Source organism: Dromaius novaehollandiae, chromosome 17 (genome assembly GCF_036370855.1).
Source record: "Dromaius novaehollandiae isolate bDroNov1 chromosome 17, bDroNov1.hap1, whole genome shotgun sequence".
Taxonomy (NCBI): domain Eukaryota; kingdom Metazoa; phylum Chordata; class Aves; order Casuariiformes; family Dromaiidae; genus Dromaius; species Dromaius novaehollandiae.
In genome coordinates this window covers 16,927,059-16,952,414 of record NC_088114.1, presented here as the reverse complement: position 1 = coordinate 16,952,414, position 25,356 = coordinate 16,927,059, and the positions used below count along the sequence as shown (strand labels likewise).

Below are 25,356 nucleotides of genomic sequence, written 5' to 3'. Positions count from 1 at the left end.
TTCTTGGCTTCACCTTATCACACTTTTTTTCTTGCTTCTGTTATAAACATGCTTAAACAAGATTTTCTGTCTGGAAATCCAGCATTTGTGCTGGTATAAGTCTCTTTGCACAGCATGTCTGGGGTCCTTCTAGGTGCCGCTTCATTTTCTTCTCATTTCTTGAAGCGGGCCTTGCTAGACACTCTGGTGCCCACATTCAATGTACTGATACTTGCTAAGTATATGAACTGACTTTATATTTCTAATACTGAATCTGTGCATTAAGTACTTTTGAAAACAGTTCAGTTCTATTAGCAGTCCAGCCTAGGGTAAACCCCTAGCCTTAGAGTTATCTCCACCAGTCTCTCTTTTCCTTCCTCTACATTTTTTGTAGTTTGCTGCAGTGGGCATTGCTGTCAGTAAAGAAGAAAACTGCAGGACAGTAACTCATCTCCACATTGTACATAACTCTGCACTGGCTGCTGGGAGCAGCCACAAGGATCAAGGCAAGCTGAGTAATCTGGCTGTCTTTCCCCATGTTTCATAACAGTCTGTGCAGCTATGTTCTTGGTGTCAGTCTTTGACTTCGTGCTGCATGCTGAATGTCTTCTACTGTGCTGAAGATGGCACCACTTGCCATTTTGTGTCTAGTTCAATATAGCAACACACCCAGGCTGATGTACGCACACATCCACAGTTATAACCAAAATGTTCACATTCCAGACTTTGTGCTCCCCAGGGACACAGCAGCTGATTCTGAAACAGTCAGCGCCGTGGGAATGGTGACACATCCAGCCAGGCACAGAGACACATACAACATGGGAAACAACCATCCTCGGTCTGGTTGGTCAAAGACTGAGGGAGAGGATGGTAAATAGGAACTTCCCAGTGAGCTCTGTTTGGGGGACAGAAAGCCCAATGGTTTTGCAGTGTCTACATAGGCTCAAGTGGGGGTATGGCTTTGCCCCCATTTAGGCACTAAAGATAGATAGCTCTATTCATACAAGTCTTTTGGCCTTCTCTATGCAAAAACAGGTGGTTTACCTATTCTCAGCCAGCTCGCATAAACTGCTGCCTAGAGGAGCCTGTTTTCTTTCCTGGCCTACAAACAGAGCCTCTGGCAACTGGTTCAGACACACTGTCTCACTCTTAAGTTGGCGAGTGTAGTGGACATGAGTCCACCCAGGATCTACAGTGTATCCTTCTCACTGGGTCAGGATCTCAATGGGCTCCTTGTCCCAGAGATGGCAGTTAGCTACCAATCTTCCCTCAGCTTCTCTTTCTGCCAGGGTCATCTGTGAGTAAGCATGAGGATGGATGCTCTTCCCTGATCTGCCTTCCATGCACATACTTCTTATGCATCACAGTGCAGTGGCACTTTGCAATAATCAAAACCCTGTATGTCATAGATCCATTTTACAGCTTCCTAGTGATTTATTCAAGCAGCAGTGATGAAGCTTTTATTACTCACACACTTTGTAACAGGGAGTCATTGCCATTATTATGATTATTCACTTTAGAGCACATGAAAACATGTTAAGGGCTCAATAGACATTTTTTAAAAAACAGCTTTTTCCTGAATGCTTCTATTTTGAATAAAGATATATGACAGCAGACTGGTGCCAGAATGACAAAGAAGACAGAACAGCAAAGCAGCAAGGCTGTAAGGCTGCTCACAGTGTGCGCACTTATAATTAAGTCTCCCCTCATGGTCACTTTATAATAGTCTCAGAGCGTCAGCAGGCCCTGGCTGAATTTTCAGTTCTCTTTAGCTTGGAGATGGGACAACCAGATGCACCTGCACTACCATTATCATCTCTGGAAGGGGGACTATCCTTGTGAGCTGGGTGTATGATTGACTAGGAGCCCAGAGCTTGCCATTTGGTTTGGGTTGGTGAAGCAAATGAGCCAACAATAGACAATGGAGCTGCCCATCCATAGGTTTTCTTATGAAGGCTTTGGTACTAAAACACAAGGATTTACTGGGTTTCTTATGCCCAGGACACAGGCATGAACTCCACATAGCTAAGCTTGAACAGAGCTTCCACTGCAGTGGAAGAAACCTATACTTTCCCTTTCTCTCCTCCCTCAGAACAAGCCTCCCCCCTTTCCTTCTACCCTTCCATCACTTGACATTTTCCATTACTCTCTATCAGTCATCCCTGTCCTCAGAACTGTCCTTGGGCCTCCCACCACAGTCCCAGGTGACAGGGCCAGGGCAAGAGCCTGGGAGGGGGCAGTGTACCAAGGCTTTGGCCTTGCACGAATGCTTTTCCCAGCAGCCGTCACTGCCATGGCTGTGGTTGTGGAATAGAAATACAAACAGCACAGTCATGGCCTTTGTTGCAGCCTCTGCTCTTGGAGGACCTCATTAAAGGAAAATGAAATATGCCAAAAAGTACAGTGGGCCCTATTGCCCAAAACTGCCTCCTTGCTTTCAGGTTGTTGTAAAGAAGACAACTTAACCCCAGATACCAAGGGAAATATGTAAACAACCAACCAAACATCCTTTTCCTGCTTGGTTCTACATATTTCTGATCCTGGGTGAGAGGAACAAAGATGTCTTCTGGATGAGGGAGACACAGAATTTGCTACACTGGAAAGCTCTTGCAAAATAAATTAGGGCATGAATAGAAAATAGCTGTAGTATTGCTCCCCAGTGCACTGAGAGGATAATGGGGACTCCACAGGAGAAATATGTATCTCCCTGACAGGGAAACTGCTCATGGTCTCTCAAAAGCAGCTAAAAGCAAGAGCCCTTGACAGTCTTCCCAGCAGAGCTGGCTGGGGTGTTTTGTGCTCAAAACATGCTGCTGAAAAGGAGATGCTGGAAGCCAAAGTGGGCAAGCTAAGAGATATGGTGACAACACAGGAACAGAACTTCAAACAGTTGCCAGCTGAAATGACAGTACTTGTGAAAGAGCTCCAGAAGGTATGCGAACAAACTGGAGGCATTGTAAAAGAAAAAGTGAAAGGTGTAAAAAGGCAAAGCTTTGATCTATATACTTACACAAAATAAAAAAGGGAGCTCACTGATCCTGGGAGGAGCTGTGCTTGGGCTTTGGTTCCACCAGGGAAAAAAACTAGAGCTGTGTGAACAAATACACTTTGCATGAACAGCTGACAAAAACACACACTCTCACATTTGGAAAAGATTTTCAGGATCAGAATATAAGGCAGGGAAATAATTATTAGTGAGGTTACTGATAATCAGTGAAGTTCATCGGCTAAAGCTGTATCGACAGTCTGTCACATGTGATTTCGAATCAGAAAGGTAACAGCCAGAATAGGAAGAACCTCAGCAAAGGTGTTTGTGCCTCTATTAATGACAGTGTTTTTCAAGGGAAGATATCAGGACTGACTGGTTTCTAAAAAGCATGGGAGGGATTTTTTATCCTGATTGGACACCACAGGATAAGAAATAGTTTATTTTGCTTTCTTTGGTAATGTAGGCACTGAGATACATTAATCATGGCTATAGATATATGACTTGATAACACAAGAAGGCACATTCAAGGTCACTTAAGTGTCCTGCACATGGATTCATCTTAGCATGTAGAAATTTGACTTATCTCCAGAGTAGAAACTCTTCTAGAGGACAATTCAATTTATGCAATTTAGGAAATAAGATACATTTACATCCAGCAATAAAGAATTGTAAGAAATAGCCCAATAGCTACTCCACATAACCTGATTTACTTAGAACCAGACATATGTTTCCTCTTGATCAGCATTTTCTGATGCTTGCAACGCTTACAAATAAGACCATGTTCAAGTTAAACAGTGACGGATGGTGGATCTAAAGGTGATGGATGAAGTATGTTAATTATACAGTTACAGGGGAAAGTGGAAAATGGCACTATTAAAAACTAAGCAAAGTCACTTTGTAAGCTGAGACCAACTTCTGGACGAGATGTAGGAAACACAAAATAGTGCAGGATAGAGCTCTAACTTCAGCAGAACTCCACTAAGAGCCTACCCAAACTATTGCTGGTATCCTTGGGTTTGGGGAGAAGGCAGGAGAGCGGTACATTGGCATTTTATGGCAGAAGCAGGGCCTCAAGATCATTTTTATATGTGTGTCCTCCGGGTTAATCCTGCTGTGGGTGAAAGCTCAGACTGAATATTTATTCTTATCATGTTCTGTGGAGGCAGAACAGGCATTTTGCTTTAAACTCCTGTATTCATTAAAAAAAAAAAAAAAAAGTGTGTAACATCACTCCAGCAGCCATTTCCAGTTGGCCCTATACCCAAAAATAACCCTAAGAGCTTGAGAGCCCAGAGAGGTCGTCAAGGAGTCCCCTTGGGATCCCAAGTTTCTGCTCACACTGGTGTATTGTATTCAGATCATGTCTGAAATTGTTGTCAAGGTTGCGAGTGCCCTAGTTTCTGTAATCAAGCCTTCTCGAGATTTGCATCCTGAAACGCCGATGCTGAGAGAAAGCGGATTACATAATATCCAGCTTTGTTTATTTGCTTAAACTTGAGCTTTTATTACATTTGAGAACAAACAGGAAAATGGTCCTTTTTTCCAAAATAGTCTGAGGGCAGCATGCAAAGGCTGGTGCACTCCCAGCTGCAACCCACCTGCCATGCCTATTCAGCATAACTGCTGCAAAGGTCTCAGCTCAGAGGGTAGCTAAAAAGGAATTGGGAGCAGCCTGGCTCAGGTGGGATTTCCCAACCTTGTACTAGAGTCTATCCGTGAGATTACATGTGAATTAGTGTAATCAGAGAACCTTGCAGCTCAGAGCTTTTCTTTGGAAATGCAATTGAAAATTCACATGCTAATCCAGACGGCTCATCCAAAGAATACATTTACATTTCTCTACCACCTTTTATCCCCCAAAGCACTTTAGAGTTAGAGCGTAGTGTGATGTTTCAGTATACAACAGGCTTTTATTCCCTACTGGATTTCATTATAGAGAGGAAAAAAAAAAGCAAAAGATTAAAAAGAAATCGTTTGGAAGAAAGCACGACACATATCCCATCATCACTCAGGGAAAGCCATGCCAGAAATAAAATGCTCGTGATCCCTGCCAAGGGCTGAGACGTTGCTTGTGACCAGGCATATTCCCTTTGCTAGGAGAGAGGGGAAATAAAAGATTCCAGATCTCTGGCCAATTACCCCCTCACATGGGTCCCTGTGCCAAGGGGAGGAGAAAAAAGCCTGCTATCTGTGCTAAAGGGCCCCTCAAATGGAGTTAGGCAGGTGACCCCTCTGATGACTAATTTCTCTGATGATAGAGAACATTTTGAAAATAAGAAGAATCCATGATGTCATCTTAGGTAAAGTTCTATGGTTAAATGCACCTACAAATAATCATTTGTAAAGCTCCCAGAAGAAAGGGTATTTCTCTATTCAGTTATTACACTGCTCCCAAAGGAGATGGGCTCAAAGGAGGGAAAAGAATGGGTTTGTTTTGCAGGACAGTATTTCCCAATAATGTTATGTGACCAAGTTCCTCTGACTTTACATCTAGGCTGCGCTGGCTAATTTGCATTTCTCACATGCTGAATTGATTGTTTTTAGACTCCATACTCCTTTCACAGGTTTGTTTCATGATTGCTTATGGAAATATATATATTTCCACATGTGTCCCTTTTCATGTGATAGGCAGGTAATTAGCTGGCTATTTCTAGCACCCACCTAAGCATCAATGCTTCCTAACTGGACTCTAGAATAGGAGTGAGACGGGCACTGTAAGAGTGGAAAGTGCTAAATCAAAGGCTTGAGGCACAAAGATTTGCCCAAAGAGACACAGATATTTTGCGACAAAATAAAGATAGGAATTCTATGATGAGGACTGAGCTAGTGGGCTATTCATCCCAGCCAGAGAAGAAAAAGAGCGAAATTTTGCAATTTCTGTAAGTGGTCTGTGACTCAAAATACTGCTGACAAACAAGATGGAGGTCTCATAAGTGAACAACAAGGAACTTTGGGATTGAAATGTCCATTTTTAACAATGTTCATTAAAAAGAGCTGAATATATGTAAGAGAAAAATGACTTGGAGAAAGAGTTCATCTCCTAATAGCCAAGGAAATAAAATGGACTCAGGGGTCTAAATAGGAAGAACAGTTTGAAGTTAGGAAAGTTAAAATAGCGCTAAATACTAGTGAAACCTTTTGGTGTTGAGATTTGTGAGGCTGGGAACCTCCTGCTTGGGAAAAGTCCTGGAAGATGCATATTTTGGCACTATGAAATCCAGCCTGAGTTGGTCAGAAGAAACTTTCTAACTGTTAGAAATCTGTGCTCCTCGAATAACCTTCTAGCAAAAGGCACAAAAATAAGAATCCTAGTTGTTTTTAAGATGAAGCTCAATATGTCTGTTAATTGATAGAAACATCCTGACAAGAGAAAACAGTGTCTGATAAGCTGGAAGGGCATTTTACCCTGCATTCATGAAACACTGGAAAGTAACTCCTGCAAAATGGCTGTGCTATGTTGCCCACCTTATGGGAATAGGTGGTTCTCTCAAGGGTCTTCTGTCTCTGTGTGTCTGGAGTTGTGAACACAAGAAACAGAATAGTTTTCTCATCATTCTCCGGTAGAGGGGCTTCCCAATGTGAAGCATACAGCCGTGCTGGTAGGGAAAAGCATTGGAAACACTGCCTGTGGTGCACCCTTCCAGCTCTTTCCACACCCAGAAGTCTATAAGAAGAGCAGAGGTGTCTGTGAGCTGCAGGGCAGGGATATAAACACACTTCTCTTGGCTGAGGGAGGGTGCATGTCGCGGGTCCAGTACAGGGAGGTAAGCCTGGAACCCACTCTGCTGTGAGTACAGCAAGGGCAGCTGTAAGGTTCCTACTCTAAAAAAGCCTTTAGATGAAAGCAGACAAGCCCTGTAACCTGACCTTTATCCAGAGCTCAGCAGCATTGATCAATATATTTCAGAAGAGCTGAGTTAGTTGAAAGGAAGGGCGCTGGAAAGATTGACTGGGTTTAATGAGATGCGTGTCCTTTCCCCATGCCTCAACTCACTCGAGGAAGCTGTCTGCAGTTCGTTTCCGAGGGCAGAGAGGTCTGTGCCTGGGCAGTATCTGTTAGCATTGGGGAATTCACTGGATCTGAAGAGGTTTAACCTTTGCTCGTTTCCACACATTTGAGGCTTTGCTAAACTGAGTGGAAAGGGAAAAGTTCAGTGTTTAGGCGACAGTATTTTACTGATCAAGGAAAAATCTTGTGGTATTATCCAGGACTGGGAGATGAATCCAAGCAGACAGACAGGACAAACCTGCTGTTTGTATGGGGGAAGCATATCCAAGAAGAGAGAGGGACTTTGTGCCCACAAACCTGTCTTCTGTTGCACATGCATAACCTATCTTCTGGTCCACTCTCCCAGCCTGCACATTTCTCTCATCCCAGTCCACATTCCTTCCCAGACCTGCAAATTCTCCTTGCACTAAACTCTTTTCCCAATGCATGTTTGCTCTCATGCCTGTGCACAAATGGGATTTCCCTATTACTCTATCCAAGAGGGTATTTTGTGTTAAGATTGTGCAAGCAGCTTGTTTGGCTTATTTAGATCAACTAACTGTATCTCTTCTTAATTTAATATCGCCAATTTCTCTGTACACTTTCCATAGAAAAGAACTCTGTTGCTAATCTTCTTTCTCTTCAGCTTCCTCCCCTGTTGTGCAGAGAAAAACTCTTTCTTCTGGTTCTCTCTGCATCAGTGCCATAGCATTGTTCAGAGAGAAGATATTAGTCGTAGTTCACGTGTTTCTAGCTGCATCATTCTTAAAAATTAAAGAAAATAAAATTCTCCCAAGAAGAAGCAAGGACTTATTTCCCTCTTTTCTGTTCCTCGTATTTGAGGGCAGTGGCTGGGCTAGGTGGTGCCTAGCAGGGCCAGGCAGGTATATTATTCAGCACTGCATGGAGCTCTGTGTTCCTGTGCCCATGCATTTGTGGCAGGGGTGGGTTGGTGGGAGGGGTGCAGTTCCAGCCACCTGAGAGCATGTACATGCCCCAACATCCACCAGCATCCTGCATCCCTGTGGGACACCTCAAACACCTCTGATCCCACAGCAGCTCCCTGCCCATCCTGCCAGCAGACCAGCCACCCTTCTGCAGCTTCTTTCCCTACCATGCTCTCATGTATGGGATTTTCCCTACCAGCTGCTGTTCCTGTGCATGCAGTAGATTGAGAGAGGTGGTCTTCAGAATTCCTTTTATTTATAACCTAGTCCTTTAACTCAGAAAGCTGCTTTCTTTCCCAACTGTCAGAGGGAACAGCTTCCTTTAGCCTTTCCCAGGGTCTTCCACCCAGGTGTCTCCAAATGCTCTTCAGGCTATAATTTCTAAACACCATACACGTGTCCTGAGAGGAAGGTCAGGAACATTAGCCAGGTTCTACAAAGAGGCCAACAGAAGCAAATGGGAGCACAAACAGGATTTGTTCCCAGCTAGGAGGTATGGAACAAGATATTGCTTTTACTCATCAACCCTTTGATTTTTACTGATTTTATCTCCTTTGGGCACATTTTGTCAGAAGTATGTTCACACCTCCTTTACAGTTTTTTTTTCTTCCCCAGAAATATGATCACACATCCACACAAAGTCAGCACACCATATCCTGCGGATGATGACAGACAAGGTTTGCGAGAAGAGGAGAAAACAGATCCACGTTCTTCCTTCTTTTTATCTCTGAGACAATTTGACTTCTACTGAGGTGGCACAAACTGCTTGGAAAAGCATGAGCTTAGAGAGGAGAGCATGAACAGCTTGTGCCTTTTGCTGCCCTTAGCACTGGGCTGTGTGAGCTGCAATATGTGCCTGCATTTGCTGCTGCGTGAGTATTGCTAGCTCTTTCTGACTGCATGTGTTCTTGGGAGGCATAATTTGGTGCTGTTGTGGCTTTATGTTATTGTAGGTGAGTGTTTTCAAGCTGTGATATATCACATATGAGTCAGTGCTAATTCTGCTAGCACGGAGTTACCTTTTACTGGCTTTCCCTGACCATTTTCCCAGCAAGATCCTAACAAAGGGCTTTCCTGGGACCCTCTGCACATGCTCAGTTACAGCATCCACTACAATCCCAGCTTGTATTTCCTGTATTTATTGATAACAGCATTTGGCAGAGATAAAAGGAGACAGTACTTTTCTCAAAGAGACTGCTCAAGTGTTGCTAGCCTCTAGAATTCAGAGAGAACAAGCCCAGGCTTATTTCAAGTTGTATTTTTTTAAATAACATGTTTTAGTTTTACTTTCATTGCCTTCTGTTTTCCATAGCTTAAGATATACTAGGGTTGCAATTTCAGTCTTTTTCTTCCTCACCAAGCAGATCTCAAAACATCCTGTTTTGGGGGCTTTTTTCACTTCCTTTCTTCTATTGCCTTGATGGAAGCCACACATGTCAATCCAGGACTTGGTCTTTTGAAAACAAAAATCAAAATATCATATAAATTAAATCATGAGCTGGAGGAACATGAAAAATTAAGCCAACAAGAAACCACAGCAATAGCAAGGGTGACAAGCTAGCAAATAAGCAGTAAAAGCATTCCAAATTAATTCTTTGTTAGCTGGCAGCCTGACTGTGCTGCTCCAGCAGGGATACAGGGTTTCATTTTCCCATGCACTGAACCCTCAGGAATTCCCTCTGTGCTCCACTCCAGGATTTGATTAGGTTGTCTCAGCCCAGAGACAGAAGAAAAAAGATTATTTCTTTCAAAAGACAAGACAAAACCAAGAAACCAACTCTAACTTAAATCAGTTCTGTAACAGAGAAACTAATGGTTGTGTTCAGCTGTCATGCACAGACCTAGTAACTGTGGATTCACGCAGCTTGGGAGTGGAACAGACCCCCTGGACTGTCCCACAGCACTTAGAGGCATTGCTTACCCTGAAGAGGAAGAGGCTGAAGGAAGGAGGAAGAGTGTAGACATCTGTGGGATTTTTTTCTTTTTTTGATTTACTTTGGTGTGAGCATCACTGCAACTCATCTTTCTCTTTACCATTTCCTCTGAAAGTGGACCTATCCCTCTGTTCCCGAAAGAGAGTTGTTGCCCTATAACCTGCAAGCTCCTGGGTCCTGACTATTTTATTTTCCTCCTCTTACTATCTAGATACAATGCTGAGTCCTAGATCCTTTCCCTGTTGATCAGTGTACTATTGCCAGTCATACAATTTCTCAACCCTGCCTCAAGCTGTGAGCATCTTGCCTCTGCAACTGACCCATGCAAGGGGCTCTGCCCCTGGCCATGTCAGCCTCCTTCATCCACAGGCACTTCAGATAAGGTCTCTCTGAATTTTATTGCTCAAAGAAGTTTCTAAAAACCAAATGCAGACATCAGTTAGGAGCAACTTCACTTAACTTTAAATGTCTACGCTGTGTAGGTCTTCATCTGAGCTCATCCTATGGACTTCTTATGTAGTTAGAGAAAGAAACTGGCACCTCTAGAGAGCCATTCATCTAACATTCTAGAGATGCATCTTAAGATGGAACAAATCATGCTATAGAAAATTCATATTTCTCTCCTTCAGCACTTGAAATCTGGTATTTATTTCCTATTATACCTCTTAGCGCCAGATGATGAAAAGATGAGATCTTCCAGAGGAGGCTGGCTTGCTCCAGAACACTCTGATCAACATTCAAAAATACCTGAAATATGGTAAACTGATGAATAATAAAAATTAATGCAAGGCTTGTAGTACACCTACTAAATGAAGGATATCCATAAAGAACCTGCTATCCCAGTCAGTAGCTCCTAGAAGAAATATTATTCACTGTCTTGGTGTTCAGGACAGTATTCTCCCTGGTATAAGGACTGGAAATGAGATGATCTCAGTGGAGGGAGAAAGGCATCAGAGATGCTGATATGAACTGCTGTAGGAGACAAGATGCATATTTCCAAGAAAGGGGATCACGCTCCCCTGCTTTTTGGAAGTGGAAAAAGGTGCTGAGCATCCATAGAAAAGGTGAAGCTGGACCTGGAGAAAGAGGTCTGGAGCCCACTGTTGCAGAGGGTCAGGTACCAGCAGCGTCAATGTTGTTATAATCACACCTACACTTAGTATCTCCAGCAAGAGTAGCTTCATAAGCAAAGAGACATGTAAAGAAAAACTGTGTAGCTGCATAAAAATTTGCACAGAGGATTTCCTCCCATGGAGAAGCTGAGAGTGAAATAACCCTGGGCTCACACTGTGCTGAGGATAAGGGGGTACAGGGCACAAGCAAACTCTCCCTGATAGTGGAAAGGGAAAAAGTTCTTCCCTCTCAATTGTAAGGTGTATGTATATCCATGGTGCAGTCCTGCGCATTTGAAGGAACTCCCATCACCAGAAACTGACCTCCCTTTCTGTTGAAAATATGTACTTAGCCTAGGAACACAGTAGTTCTTGTAAGAAAATGCATTTTGAGGAAAGGCTGCTCTGACCTCCTACGAATCCTTCATATAAAAGCTGCATGGCCAAGAACTTGTCTCTGGCCTTAGGCTTTCCCTGTAAAGCCCAAAAGCCATCCTTATATTATGGCAAAACTTTGCAAAAGGCAGGAAAGGTGTTGGACTGGATGCTGTGCAATCTGGGAGGTCATTACAATATTACAGAGGTGTGGTTAACTCAGCAGTGGTCTTCTGCAACAGAAATGGATATGCACAGTTCTGCCTCATGATTTTTCAGTGCACAGAGCAGATAGCAATTTTCTCCAGATTGTATCCTTGCTCATATAGGAATGGAGCTACAGTCTGCATGCTGTAAAACCCAAATCAAAACTGGTGGAGTGACTCTAGATTCATACCAGGGCACATAGGAGCAGGTTTTAGCTTCAGATCAGTGGTTCTAGAGTACTTCTAAATTCAACTGCTTTGTCTCTCCAAGATCTTTAAATTTTATAATAGTTACAGTTCAGCAATAAGCCATTAGAATCTGGGCCAAAACCTTGTTAAACTGTCATGACCCCCAAAAGATATAAATTCCCTTTTCTGTGATTCACGAAACATATTGAGTCCCTTAAATATCTCTTCCACAGATCTATTGCCTTTAGTGAAGTAAGATGCCCACTTCACACTGATCTATTGCTCTGTGGGACAGATTCTGCACTTTCCTCTCCATTCCATCACTTATGGTAACATGTAGCATTTTTAGTAAGTGATATTTCTAGCCATTCCAGTTTCCAAGAGCAGGAAGAGAGGCAGAGCACTTCCATCTCTGAGCCATCTTGTCACAAAGGAACACGATCTGCCTTCCTTCATCTCTGAGAGCTATGAATTTGAGGGCCTAAGGACGCCAGGCATTATGTCTATTCCATTCAATAATTCAGGAGGGCAGCTCACTGCTTCTGTTCTTTCATCCAGCCTGACCCACAAATAATCTGACCCAGACATCCTGATGAATCTCTTAATCTGGGTTTATTTTATTGGTAAAACACTCCTCCACCTCCAATGTATATGTATACTTAAAAAAACAAAAACAAAATAAAACAAAAAAAAAATTCTCTTATTCTGGCCAGGCAAAAACTTCAATACATTTTACTCAGAACCAATAAAGATTCTTACTCTCTCCACCTCTTCCCCAACCTAAGGAGCCCACTTCAATCCTTGCCTCCTCCCCTACAATCTACCAATTTCAACCTCTTCTGCTGTGCTGGACCCCTATTTAAATCCTTCAGCTGGGACTCATGATCCCCAGCTAATTCCCAGCACCTGCATACTGTCTCCTTACAGAGCAAAGTGGCTGATTTCTCAGCTTTTAAAGGACCCTGAGCTATTTTATATTTCCTATTGCTTCTTGCATCCCAGAAATGGTGCCAGAGGTGCTCTTATCATCCATTATATCTGTACCTTTTTATGAGAAAAACATATGTATTCACGTGTGTGGTCCTGGACTAGTAGCATGTTGTAAATGACAGAGGCTAAAACATATGTTATCAGTAGGTTGGACTGAGAGTTGTGTATTGCATAGCTTGGAGCTGTTTTATCAGGGCACGGTTGGGCTCAAGAGCTGATGAACTCCAAGCAGCTAGTATGTAAAAGCTTCAGGTGCCATCCAGTTAGTAGGCATATTATCCCTGTGTAGTTGTCAGGGAGCAGCAAGAGTGGGCTGCTCCACATGGAGGTACAAGCTGCGAGCCAAAGATGTACAGCAGACAGAGGCAGTGGCCTTGGTGACAGGGGTTGCTGTCCTACAGCAACCAAGCAAGAAGAGCAGAATCGGTCTGATGACAATAACAGGGTCTGCTGACAGTCCAGTGATAGCCAGAAAAGTCTGCAGTGATACAGCAGGTCTGCATTCAAGCCAGGAACTCAAGTCAGCAAGGCAAGGTCAGATCAGTGAGGTCCAAGGCTGGACACAGGTGTACTTACAAGGTAGCTTAGGCAAGGCCCAGGGCAAGGGCCTGAGCTTAAATGCGGCTCTGGAGCCAAAGAGGGAACACCACTGACAAGGCTTTTCCCAGCAGTCTGATCCCAGTTGATATGCTTGTACTGTGTCAGGGCTGACTTTTAGCACAGGCAGCCACATCCCCAAGGAGAAGGCAAAATGGCTGCAGAGCCTGTTGGTGCAGTCAGTGCTGTGGCAGTAATTCTGCCCATGTGAAAGCAGCTTCCAGCTCAGATCTCAGTTAGAACCTTCTCCAGTCTTCACATCTCCTTCAAGGACCTGTTCAGAAAGGTTATTATACAAAATCAATTCCTTATTAACATGTGACTTTCAAGTATGAGGATATTAGAGAGAATGCACTTTATCTTGCCAGTTGTGCCAGGTGACCCCACCATCTTCTAGGCTGCCTTATTCCATTTTGAATCTTTCTTGGTCATAGATGCCAACACCTTCCCTCCCAGTGTATGAGTGAACTATGAACTCTGATCTGTCAATAATCTCCTTGGGATCCCAATCCAAGAGAATGTTTTCAAAGACTTCTGTAGCCCTTCTGCATTGCAGTAGTCTTTAGGGTCACCATTCAAAGAGTTAGTTGACCTATAATCCGCCCACAATCTACTAATTTTAGTAAGCGAGTCTCCCATGAGTCTAGACATAATTTCTACCCTGAATGGATGGTTAGGTGTATGATTACCAGAGGAAAGAGGATTAGTAGAGTGTCATGGATAGTCCCTAATGTTACAGACAGGAGGCAAGGTAATGTTTGCCATGTTGTGAAATACCTGATCAGAAATGGGTTTGTTTCTTATCCCTTTTTCTCCAGTCTGGACCATGCCAAGTTGTGTAGTCATGTGCCAGCTGCAAGACCAAGCCTGGGACTGGGAAATTTAAAGCTGAGTTTTCAGACCCTGGTTACTATACTCCTGGACTACACTCATCATGAGCTCTTCCAGTGCAAAATGGCAGTGCTGCTAACACTGCATGTGCTGTCAGCCAGTGCCCCATTTACAGTGGACAGTTGTACATACAAGAATGTATGCAGATGGAATTCATTCTGACTTGGGACAAAATCTGGCCCTTTACTGAGGGAATCTTTGTCGCCTATTAATTCCAGTTTCATCAAGCACTTCTGCCTCATCCTCAGCCCCAAACATTTTTACCTTCAATAGCAAAAATTTCCTCTAATTACAAGCAGTGCCACATACACATGCACAAAGTATCACTCTCACTGCAATGTCCTTTTTTTATCACCTCAGGGGAGACTCTGAGATAACTGTTCCACCAAATACATGCTGTTCCTACAGCCCATATATAAGACCATCATCCTTTGGTCCAAAGATCTGTTTTCTCACTCTTTTCCAGGACAGATCCAACAGCTACAACCCTCCAGGGGATGTTTTTCTAGCATCTCCTTATCCCAAAGTGATATATGAAAATTGTATCTTGCAACTTATTATTTACAAAAATCCCATTTACATGCACCATAAAACCCACAATTCTGCAAAATGTATCCAAAGCAGTGATGTACGGCCAGGCCTTCAGATATCACCACATCTGCTTAGAGCAGAATTAACAGGACCTCACCAAACTGAAGATGATTTTCACTGCATAAGACAGTCTTGCAGGAAATACATCACATTTATGTACAAGTTACCCAGACACTTCAGAGGAGCTTATTACAATAAAAAAGAAAGCTCCTATTCCCCCAGCTGTGCACATCTCTCTGGATCACACAATCCTGTACTGGAATCCATGATGAAAAATAATGGACTGAGGCAGATGTACATGGCCGTAGACAGTTACAGCTTATACCAAGAGAAGATTACACGATGAAACTATTTTTTCGTAGACTCTTTCTCCCTCTGTTTCAAACAAAGCTCAGACTGGGACCAAACTTTCTGTAAACAAGACATAGCAAATGACACCAAATTTGATAATGCAACAAAGGTTAAATCTGTCAATATCTGCCCACAATTAGTATTACCCATATATGAGAAGCACATCAAAATCCAAAGATCCTATATATGCCAATGCCAAAAGTGAGGTACTTCAACTTGCATACCAAATGCTCTCACATAAACTCTGTGGCTGAGGTCAAACAACTACTACCTGCCAAAATGAACTCATACAAACAATCTATAAAGCCTAGGTAAAAACATTTATTACTGAGAGAACATTTTTTTCACAAAGTGACTACTTCATCCTTGACCTTTCAGTCCTAGCATTCGGAAGAGACCAAAACCTTCACAAGGAGTATGTAGGAACTAAAATTTCATAACTCTACTGGTGATTGAAAATCACGGACGCGGTGGAGACACTGCATTTTCAGCTTGTTCCTATTGACCCTTTCCTGTAATACAAATGCCAATGACTCTTTTCTCTCTCAGCTCTGCAGAGGCTAATAGCCTGTGACATTTCCCCCTGCCAACCTCCTTCTCACTCCAGAGGGGCTACATACTTTTCCTCTCAGCATTTTCAAAACTTTTTCCTGCCAAAGATCCCTCTGGCATCTGTTTACGTTTCTTGAACTGTTCTCATTTCCCACCTGTGTCTGAATACACACTCCACCATTGTGTCCCTGAGCTCTCTCCCTCATCCAAGGGTCCTGCTATAACATCCCCTGCAGTCCCCACACAGCCTGCATGACCAGACAGTTCCTCTCTGCAATGGCTTTCTGCACATACCTGCACCAGCTCCCCTCCTGCCCACTACACAACCTACTTTGCATAATGATTGCTTTCCAAATTAAGCACTAAATCTCTGCCACATATTGCTTAATTTTTTTCCAGATGAATGCAATCCTGGCCCAGAAGCAATGCTGTCTGCTCATTGCACACCTGCTTTCCTGGGGAGTAGGTGCTAGTGCTGGGTTTAGTCCATGTGTGCTTTTGCTGCCACCCATAGTGCTGGTGGCCTTTTGCACAGCCTCATCAGAGACTCCAGAGAGAGGCTTTTTTTTCTTCCTCTTTATACCCCATTTCTTTCTGTGACCAAGTTGCACCCCCTCCCCTTCTCTATTCAAAAAGCTTTGTTTTCCTGAAGAGGGAGGTTGTGTCTTTACATACTGGTGCCCAAGTACCACTGGGCAAGCTTATGAAAAAACATTAAAGGAATGTAGAATTTATGTGTGCGTGTGTGCGTGCATGTGTGTGTGTGTGAGATTGCTGGATGTTTTCTTCCCTGGAAAAGAATCCATTTCAGTGAATGTTCTGTCAATGCAGTTTCTCAGGCCAACCATGAAATTTCATCTTGAACTGAAAGAAAGAAGTTGACTTTGAACTAGCCAGTGTTCAGGGTCCTCACCAGACCTCTGGGAACACCAGTTCAATTATTCACAGTTCTTGTCTTAGAGACAGGAATTTTAGCTTGCATTTCTTTAATTCCAGGTAGGTGTGCTGCAATAGTCTCACTCAGCTAGTCTCTGTGGTCTGGGTAATGATATTTATTGCAGCTGAGAAATTCCAGGAGGAAAAAATGATGGAATTAAATTGAGGTCATATTTTGCTGATCCTTGTGTCCTGAATTTTCCAGAGTGATGGAAATACATTTCAGCCTGCACACGGTGTTGTTTATAATCATTAGCAAAACTTCATGATAGAAAGACTAAATTAGTCTAGATGAAAATGACCAGAGATAAAAGCCAAGATCTCTGTCAAAACTGTGTGTGGTAAATGGCAGGTGAATGACACTGTCAGTGAATAACTGAAGTTGGTGTGTTAAAAATGAAGTCTAACTGGTGCACAGACTAACAGAAGTGGGCTGCTTTGCTATAGCAGGCAATACCCAAGTGATGTCTGTCACTGGTTTATACACTGTGTTCTTTTTAGCAGAACAGGGTCTGGTAGAAATCCCTGGTAGGAAGGAGAGCATGATTTCACTGCTGGAAAGAGCAAGACTGCTCTGGGAGAGGAAGCTTCCCCCGATCAGTGTGTGTCTGGCAGAAAGAGGCAGACAGTGACAGTACCAAGCTGGGAGCTGGCTGGGAGCTGGCAGCTCAGCACAGACTATTGAGGGGAGTGAGGAGAGCTGCTGAGGCCTTGCATGTGGCAGCAAGGAACTTCATTGGGGTTGGAAGGAATTGGGCAAAGTCTGCTGCAACTCACAGAATCACTGAGTTGCCCGAAAGTCTGGATAGACAGAGGAGAAATGGAGGGGGAAAGCTATATATAAGCCCTTTCCATGCCTATTGTGTCTTATCCCATATCTCTGATTTTTTTTGCTAGCTGAAGAGGTGATCACTTCATTATTTTCTGATACAACTTGGCCATTTTGAGGCCTAGCCTTTCACTTCTTTGGGAGGTTCACAACAGGGGGAGGTATAGGCAGATCTTCCTCAGAGCTCTGGCCAAGCCCAGATTGCATCATGCTTGTCTATAATTTTTCAGTCTTGAATCTGACAGGTCAGCAGGGAGGAGGCCTAACAGTGTCCTGGAGCCGGAATGATGAGTGTGCAGGATAGAGGAGATGTGCTAAGCCTTACTAAACCATCTCCTTGTCTGTGGGCTGTATTTTGAAATGAGTGAATCAGTTTCCTGGAGGAGCTGACTTTCAGGTAAGGATTGCATTCTGCACTGGAACCACTGGCACATATATCCCTCATTTGAGTGTTTGAGCTCCAGTAGGGCAGATCAGATGTGCACCTGTGCATAGCAGGTACCCGTGGGTCATGGGAGTTGCTCTTTTGTTCTACCTGCAGGGCCCTTTGGCAGTTTGATTCAGGTGCCCCTTTTACCTGTTGAGTGTGTGTGGACTGTAAGATGTCTCTTTGGCATCCTTAACCCCCCCCACCCCACCATGCTTTAGGGCTTGTGGAACCTTACCTAGAATAGGAGCTCTGGGTCTCACCTTGGATAATTTGCCCAAAGTCCCAAATCATGCTAGCAGGAAGGCAACAACCTGAATTGGGTTCTCAGGAGAGCACCTTGGCTGCTATAGCTCCAGATGCCCTGGGCATTACAAGTGCCATGACCTCTTCCCAGTCTCTGAGTTAGCATGGAAGAGTTGTACTTTTGCTATCAAAGTCACTTGATCGCCTGCTAAATACCTCTTGTAAATGGATCATTGCTACTCCCAAACCATGCCAGCAAATGGTTTGGGCCAGTTCTGTTTGGCATAAAAACCATGCCAGGGAGTATGCTGATGGCTGAGGAATGTAGATGATCCCATCCTAGTGCCAGGAATGCTCCCTGTCTCTCTATTATGTACTAGTAGGTACAGCTGGGAGCCCTTTTCCCTCTTCCTGATCTGTGTCATGGGAAGTCTTTTGTGTAAGGCTGATGCCCAAGAGGGAGAATAGGGCTTTCCTCTGCTTCCCCCAGGGCTCCAGGTGAGGAAACCCCAAGGAGATGGTCTTTCTTGCCGTATGTAAAAGAGAAAGAGAGACTATTAAAAGCACCAGCGAACATGCCTGAGTTGTGTCCTGTTTGCATATGTGGTTTTGTTGCAATTGGGGTTGTTTCTGTTGAACAGAAGACTTGTCTTTACATGAAGAGAATTTTATTTTGTAACAAAGAATACAAATCTGGAACAGCTGAGTCTCAGTGTGGCTGGAGGTGGGGTCATGCAGTGAGCATGCAGCCAAGGGACATGCAAGGCAACGAATGCCTGCACAGCCTGTTAAAGAAGGGTGCTATAATGCAAGACTTCTTATATAGTCTATGTGCTCTGTGTAATCTTGTTTAAGGAGCAGAAATACGCAAAGGACAAAAATGGTCAACAAAGTGGCAGTGGCTAAAGAGATCAGATAGCTGGGGCAGGGCATCAGTGGCTCACAGCCAGAGGAAGAAGGACTGACAACAGATAGCACTTCACACCTTTGGGTTGGTTGCAACTTCTGTTGGTCTTTGGTACCCAGGCAGTACTGGGGACAGGCCCACAGACATGACTACCAGAAACTGTGGGTGAGGTGCTACTGCAACTAGCTTAGAAGCAGCCACACCAAAAAAACAAAGAACAGACCTGTCTGTAGTCATAGTTAAGTTATATTTCAGGAAAGCAGTAGCTGGAAGCTGTAGGTTACCTTTTTCAGTTCCCTGTAGCTCGTTTCCTTTTCTCCTTGCCATAGGGGAAAAATTATTTCATAGAATATGGTTTAATTTTCCCAGGCTTCATGCAGGATTTTATTATTTACCTCTAAAATGTGAGGCTGTTCCTTATGGCTGCCAGTTAGTTTCCAGCAGAATAGTTACCATTGGGATCTCTCAAACCTTATTTGTTACAGTGAAGTTCAAGCTCAGGAAGCAGATCCAATGCTCCACTCAAAGCCAGTTTAGATGAGAATCTTTAGTCCTGTGCTGTCTCCACAGGAGGGAAAAATTAGAAAATATGCACCAAAAAATAAACCTTTTCAAGAATCTTTTCCATGAAATGTATCGCAGACTTCTGTTTTCTTAAAGCAGATTCACAATACAAAACTGGACTAAATCAGTAGAAATCAGCCTGTTTTAGAAAAGAAGGGCTATTTCCATGTTAGAATATGACACCAGGTCATTTAAAATAATCATGATTGCATTTCAAAACATTCAAGTATGACAGTCATTTACATAAATAAAAGATGTTAATATCTAAGTAAATTAGGGTAAGAAGCGCAGAGGCAGCTTTTCAGACCATTTCAGCAGAGAAGTGTAGGCTTAATTTGTGTGCGCAGTTATCCCAATTCCATGTCCAATGTAGTTAATTAGCCATTTGCAAGGACAATTACTCAATTTGCATGCATGGCCATAAATATTACACATGCATTTTGCACCTGTGTGTATACATTTGGAGCTAGATTTCTTAAAAATTTAGGGCACAGCTGCCAGTTTTGAGTTACCTACCTGAGCTGACCAATTTCTTGGAACGAATGGATCAGTTTTGTAAAACTGACTCCTATACTGTCATGGATCCTGTCCCTAAATTTTTCCACTCTGCACTGCAGAGAGGATTGCTATCTACAATATAAGGTCATCGCAGATGTCACCAGATGGCACTGTTACATTTATTCTTCCTCTTTCTTTCTCTTTTCTCTTCCTTCCTTCCTCCTTCCTTCTTTCTCTCTCTCTCTCTTTCTTTCTCTCTTTATTCTCTTTTAGCATATGAGCAAATGCTCAGTATTAGAAAGATATGATCTGTAGTGGAGTTTGTTTTGTGGTCTGGAGGTTTGGTTTAGAGGCAACTAGTACTGGACAATGTACGGGGTAGTGGAAGAGTTTACACTCTGCATTGGAATTATAATGCAGCAAATTGAGAAGATACGGTTGTTCTGTGGAAACTGGCTGTTATGGAAATTAGGCTTGTCGGCCACCATAACAGGGCCCGACCCTAGGTTCCTGCAGAAAAAGTTCAGAGCCAAATCAAAGCAAATTAAATAATTAAATTTTAATCACGTACGTGCCGTAATCACAGCTCGAGCTGGGTGCCTCCAAAGAGGGACCCCAACAAAAAAATTCCTGGGCAATTATGGTTTTCTAAACTTAAGTTTCCCACCCCTCATGCGGTAGTTAGACCAATAGTGATTTTTTAGGTCTGGCGTCTCCTGCTCCTCATTGGATCTCATCATTTTTCCTAGGTAAGCTGTTTTTCTCCTTATCTTTATTCTTGCAGTCTCTGCTGACGGTTGTACCTTCATTTCTCTTTGGGTCTTGCTGTTGTCTCCCAAGGTCCTGATGTCCTGTACTGATCTTATTTTCAAAGTTTTGACGTCTTCCCTTTCAGAGTGGGCGACACAGGAATGCAGACTGCGTGTGGCTTCCTTATCTTCCCGGCCTGAACCAGCTCTGAGGCACTTTTCTTACTAAACTAAGTAAAGGTTCGTTACTTTATCCAAGTGCGGCCTAAGGCTTCAGCAAATTTTGCTACTCATGCTAAGCAAGTTTTATATAAGTTGTGCTAAGCAGCTACCTCTAGACGGTTTCAATTCACTATTCTTTAACACTGGCCATGGCTATTGAGGTGTAATTCCTGGAATGAGTGGTTTCTTTGCATGGTCTGTGTTATCACATAGGTCCCAGAATTTCTCTGTGTGTTTCTTCGTGTATATAATGATATACTAGTAGCACTCATAATATGAACAAAATCTTAAGTTACTGATCTCTCCCTTGAGAATCTGGTTAACAAGACCCATTTTGGGTAGATATGACACCAGTGGGAAAATAGGCTACTTGCATAAGAAGGAGGAGCAAAAATTGTCACTGACGCCCATCACATGTTATAAACAAAAGACAGAGACACTGAAGGAATAATTTTATAACATAGCATATGAAAATACTAAAAATGGGACACAATATAGACAGTTTTTTCCCCAGTTTGTTAATGGATTAAATATGCAGCCTCAAATTCTTATGGTGCTACTTCACCCCCAAAAGTTGGGGAGGTTTTTCCCCAAAACAGAGTAAGTAGACAAAGATGAGATTCATCTCACAAATCTGCCAGAAGGACCTCTAAAGCATCAAAAGAAGACTGTTCGGAAATAAAATATGCCTTACAGAAAGTGAAACAATAGATCAAAAAAATATTACTCATAACATTCAGTGGAATGTATCCAACATGCTGCTAGGAGTTAAAAATGAATCCCCACAAGAGAAGGTAAATCCCCCTGTTTGTTTTCTTCTGATTGCTTCTAGACTCTTATTGCTTGAAGCTGGCAAAATCCATACTCCCCACTCTGGGATATTGATTCAATAAAATATGGGCCATCTTTGCCATAGAGAAACATGTGAGATTGAAAGATACAAAAATAGGTAACTTTCTCTTACTTAGGCATCATTTATGATTACAAAATTCTAATATGGCTTTTATGGAAGCAGTAGTTCAATGCCCTCTGAGACATACTTTTGGCAAGAAATTGTCTTGGCATGAAGAACTTAATTTTTATTGTTTCAGACTTTGTATTACCTTATTGGTTTTGCTTGTTCCCTACTGTAAGGCTGCCTGCTGAAACTGTGTCCATCTCTGAGCATCAAATACTTATTTTCACTTGCTCATGAATATAAAAATATTCTCAAATAGACATTCTCATTTTATTTTACTTTGTTTCTGTTGAATTCCATAAGCTTAAATCACACAATAATTTTAATTATGTAGATGATTAGTGTTATTATTGGACAAAAGTGTCACCACAGTTCTTATACATCTCCCCTTCCACCAGCGAGAGAAGGGGTTTCTCTGTGCACATCAGTTCCAGTGCTGACCTTCTAAAAGGCTGTTAAAAGATGGAAAAGGTTGCAGGAAACAGAGATTCAAAGGCTGAAGAAAATGCTTTACACCAAATGATTTCAGAGTTCAATCTGTTTGGCTCATTAGGAAGAAGACAAGGAGCTGATGTGATTATGGAAGACAGACGACCTTGGTTTCTTTTTCCAGCTAGTAAGAAAAGACATCACCAGCAGACCTAGTTCAAATACCAACAGCAGGAATCTGTGCTGGCAGAGGCTTTAGCATGGGCTATAAAAGCTGAGCAGGAGGCATATGCTGCCACAAAGCCTAAAAACTCTGGTACAGCTGTGGGCACTTCGTGAACACCATGCAGGTGCAGTCACAAGGGTAACAGTAGTGCAGACATAGCAAAAGATTTGGCTACTTCAGGGAGAAATGATGGGACTGATTCCAGGTACAAAAGGCAGGGCCTCTCACAGTGAAGGCAAAGTTTGCCAGGGACAAGATGTTATGCCCAGACTGGCAGTCCAGGTCAGTGTCTCTGATGGTTTGGATTCAGCTCCTCGGAAGCAGAATCCCTCATGACTGTCCCAAACTGGTGGGCTCGAGGTTCCCAGACTCAGCTGTGTGTCTCCAGGATGTCCCAGTTTCATAACAGGATGAGAGCTACAGCATAAACCAGCCTTCTTGTTCTCTCTGCCTGACCTGTGAACAGCAAAAAGAGGCTGTCACACTCCAGTGAGGTTCCCAGTCTGGAGGCTCAGAGCATCAACGTGTGAGACTTGCAGGACACACTCTGGCCACTCAACCTGGATACAACCTCAAGACCTGATGTGCACACCAAGTGGAACATTGTTCTTTTCCAGTTACATCTATATTTCTCCGAATTACACATAATGGACGCTTTTCTCTTCTTTTGGCTGAACTGGGCAATTTGTTGTATTTTTTACTACTAATACATGCATATACACACCACGTAGGCAGCTATTGTCCTGCTGTCAGGCTGGACGTGTGCTTGGAAGTGAAGCCTTTCAGGCTTGTTATAGATTCAGACATCTCTTTACCCAGATGTTGCCTGCGGTCTTGGAAATAATCATGTCTTTCAGTAGGGACATAATTCTTAGCTGAATAAAAATCACTCAGCACTTTAATGAGACCATTACTATCTTCCCTTCTTCCACAAGGTCTTTCAGTAAGAGAAACAACTTTGATCTACCTCCTAAGAGAAACGTGTTGTGTGCCTTGAGTTATGGATCTATCTTACTGGGTACTCTCCCTCCACCAAACTCTAGCTTCACCAGCACTCTGGTTCCCCTGAAGAAAGTCTGTGCCTCTTCTCTTCCTCTTCCTCTGCCTCCTGCCCTCCCACCCCCCCCACCCCCCCGCCCCGGCACATGCCCTTCTGATGAAGCTGTGGCTCCTGAAGGACTTTTGAGGAAGAGGCCCTTTAAAATGGCACCCTCTCTGCACTCAGACAATTATGTTCCTGAAAAAGAGACTAATTTAAACTGTGCTGGCACATATGGAGTCTTCCCAAACAGCTCTACCCAAAGGGATCCACCTAGGAGGCCTATAACAACCTGCTAGAAATACTCCGAGCATCCAGACAAAAAGGTACCTGGGAGGAAGATACTGTAGCCACATAGCTTTTAAGAACCAATTAACCCTTTGCAGATAGAACTTCAGTTTACTGTTACAAATGATTTATGATAATCAGATTATTTTTCCATGCATAAATTTAATCCTGTTACTTCTAATTATGCCCTAGTGTGCAACACTAAACAAATCCCATCTTTTTGTTACATATACCCTCCGAGAAACTTATTATGTTCCCTCTCAAGACATTATGCATAAGTATCTCTTTTAATCATTCCTTGCCTTCAGCCCCTCCAGACCTTAATTATTTCTGCTCCCTCTTAATGTATTGCAATGAATTTGATACTGAATGGACTACAACTACTTCACTGGGTGTTTTAGGCCCTAAAATGTAAGCATAAGTCATTAAATATTTTTCAGGTAACCATTTTATGGAAATCTTTTTATTTTTTGTAAATTGAAATATTCCTGACAGGTCTCTGTTTCTTCACAATATGGAAGATTTGTATCATGACACAGCAAGACTCAACATGATAATTTTTGTCAAAAATATGATTTGTTGCTCTTATCAGCACTTTGACACCAAAGAGAATGTATTTCCATAATTGCAGATTTTTTATTATAAAAAGTTCAAATTTTCTGCTGAAGATTTTGATAACGGCATCTCATTTTAAGGATTCTTGCACTTTTATGTGGGGGAACAAATAAGCAAGCAAGAGGTTTCAAGCCATTTTTACCTGTAAAGGATAATAGAGATGATTCCCTTGTATAAGGCATGGGTACCTGCCCTTTAACAGATGATTTCAGCTTTGTTCCTACAGTGATTGTAAAGTTCTGCAGAGCTGTGAGGCATCAAATGCTGTCAGCTCTCAGTCCAGTGATGCAATTCTGTGTCATCCATCCATGTTTTAAGGTGCCAATTATGAGGCATGGGAACAACAGAAAGCCTCAGAAAGAACAGCAGACCCTGAGATGTGGAAGTCAGGGAGGAGTGGAGTGAGGACAGTCAGTGTGCTGCAGGCAAGCACAGAGGACAGGCATGAGAACCCTGGAAAGGCCTGTTTGTTCAAGAAACGTTTTGCTGAGAAATCGCCTGAGTTCTACAGGTTTCACATTTCATAACAGAGCATCTTTTCTCTCAGTGGGAAGTACCTCAAAAGCACTCAGAAACTCCTTGTCTCAGCCCACCACAGTGCTTGTCTTGGCTAATAAAGGAACATGCTGCAAAGTGCTGGTATGGCCAGGTGTACCTGCCAACACTGCCACCTAGTGCTTATGCCACCGCCACCTTGCATGACCCCTTGTGGTGTCACCCACATCACATTCG

General features: G+C 42.9%; 1 long non-coding RNA gene across 1 annotated transcript in view; it reads left to right on the top strand.

The window, feature by feature from the left end:
* LOC112987160 (uncharacterized) overlaps positions 1-24,686 on the top strand; it is a 29,728-nt gene extending 5,042 nt beyond the window's left edge. Inside the window, exons 2-3 of the long non-coding RNA XR_010392097.1 lie at positions 20,994-21,087; positions 22,581-24,686. This is a non-coding gene — a long non-coding RNA (uncharacterized LOC112987160). The remainder of the gene's footprint in view (positions 1-20,993; positions 21,088-22,580) is intronic.
* Positions 24,687-25,356: the final 670 nt, after the last annotated feature.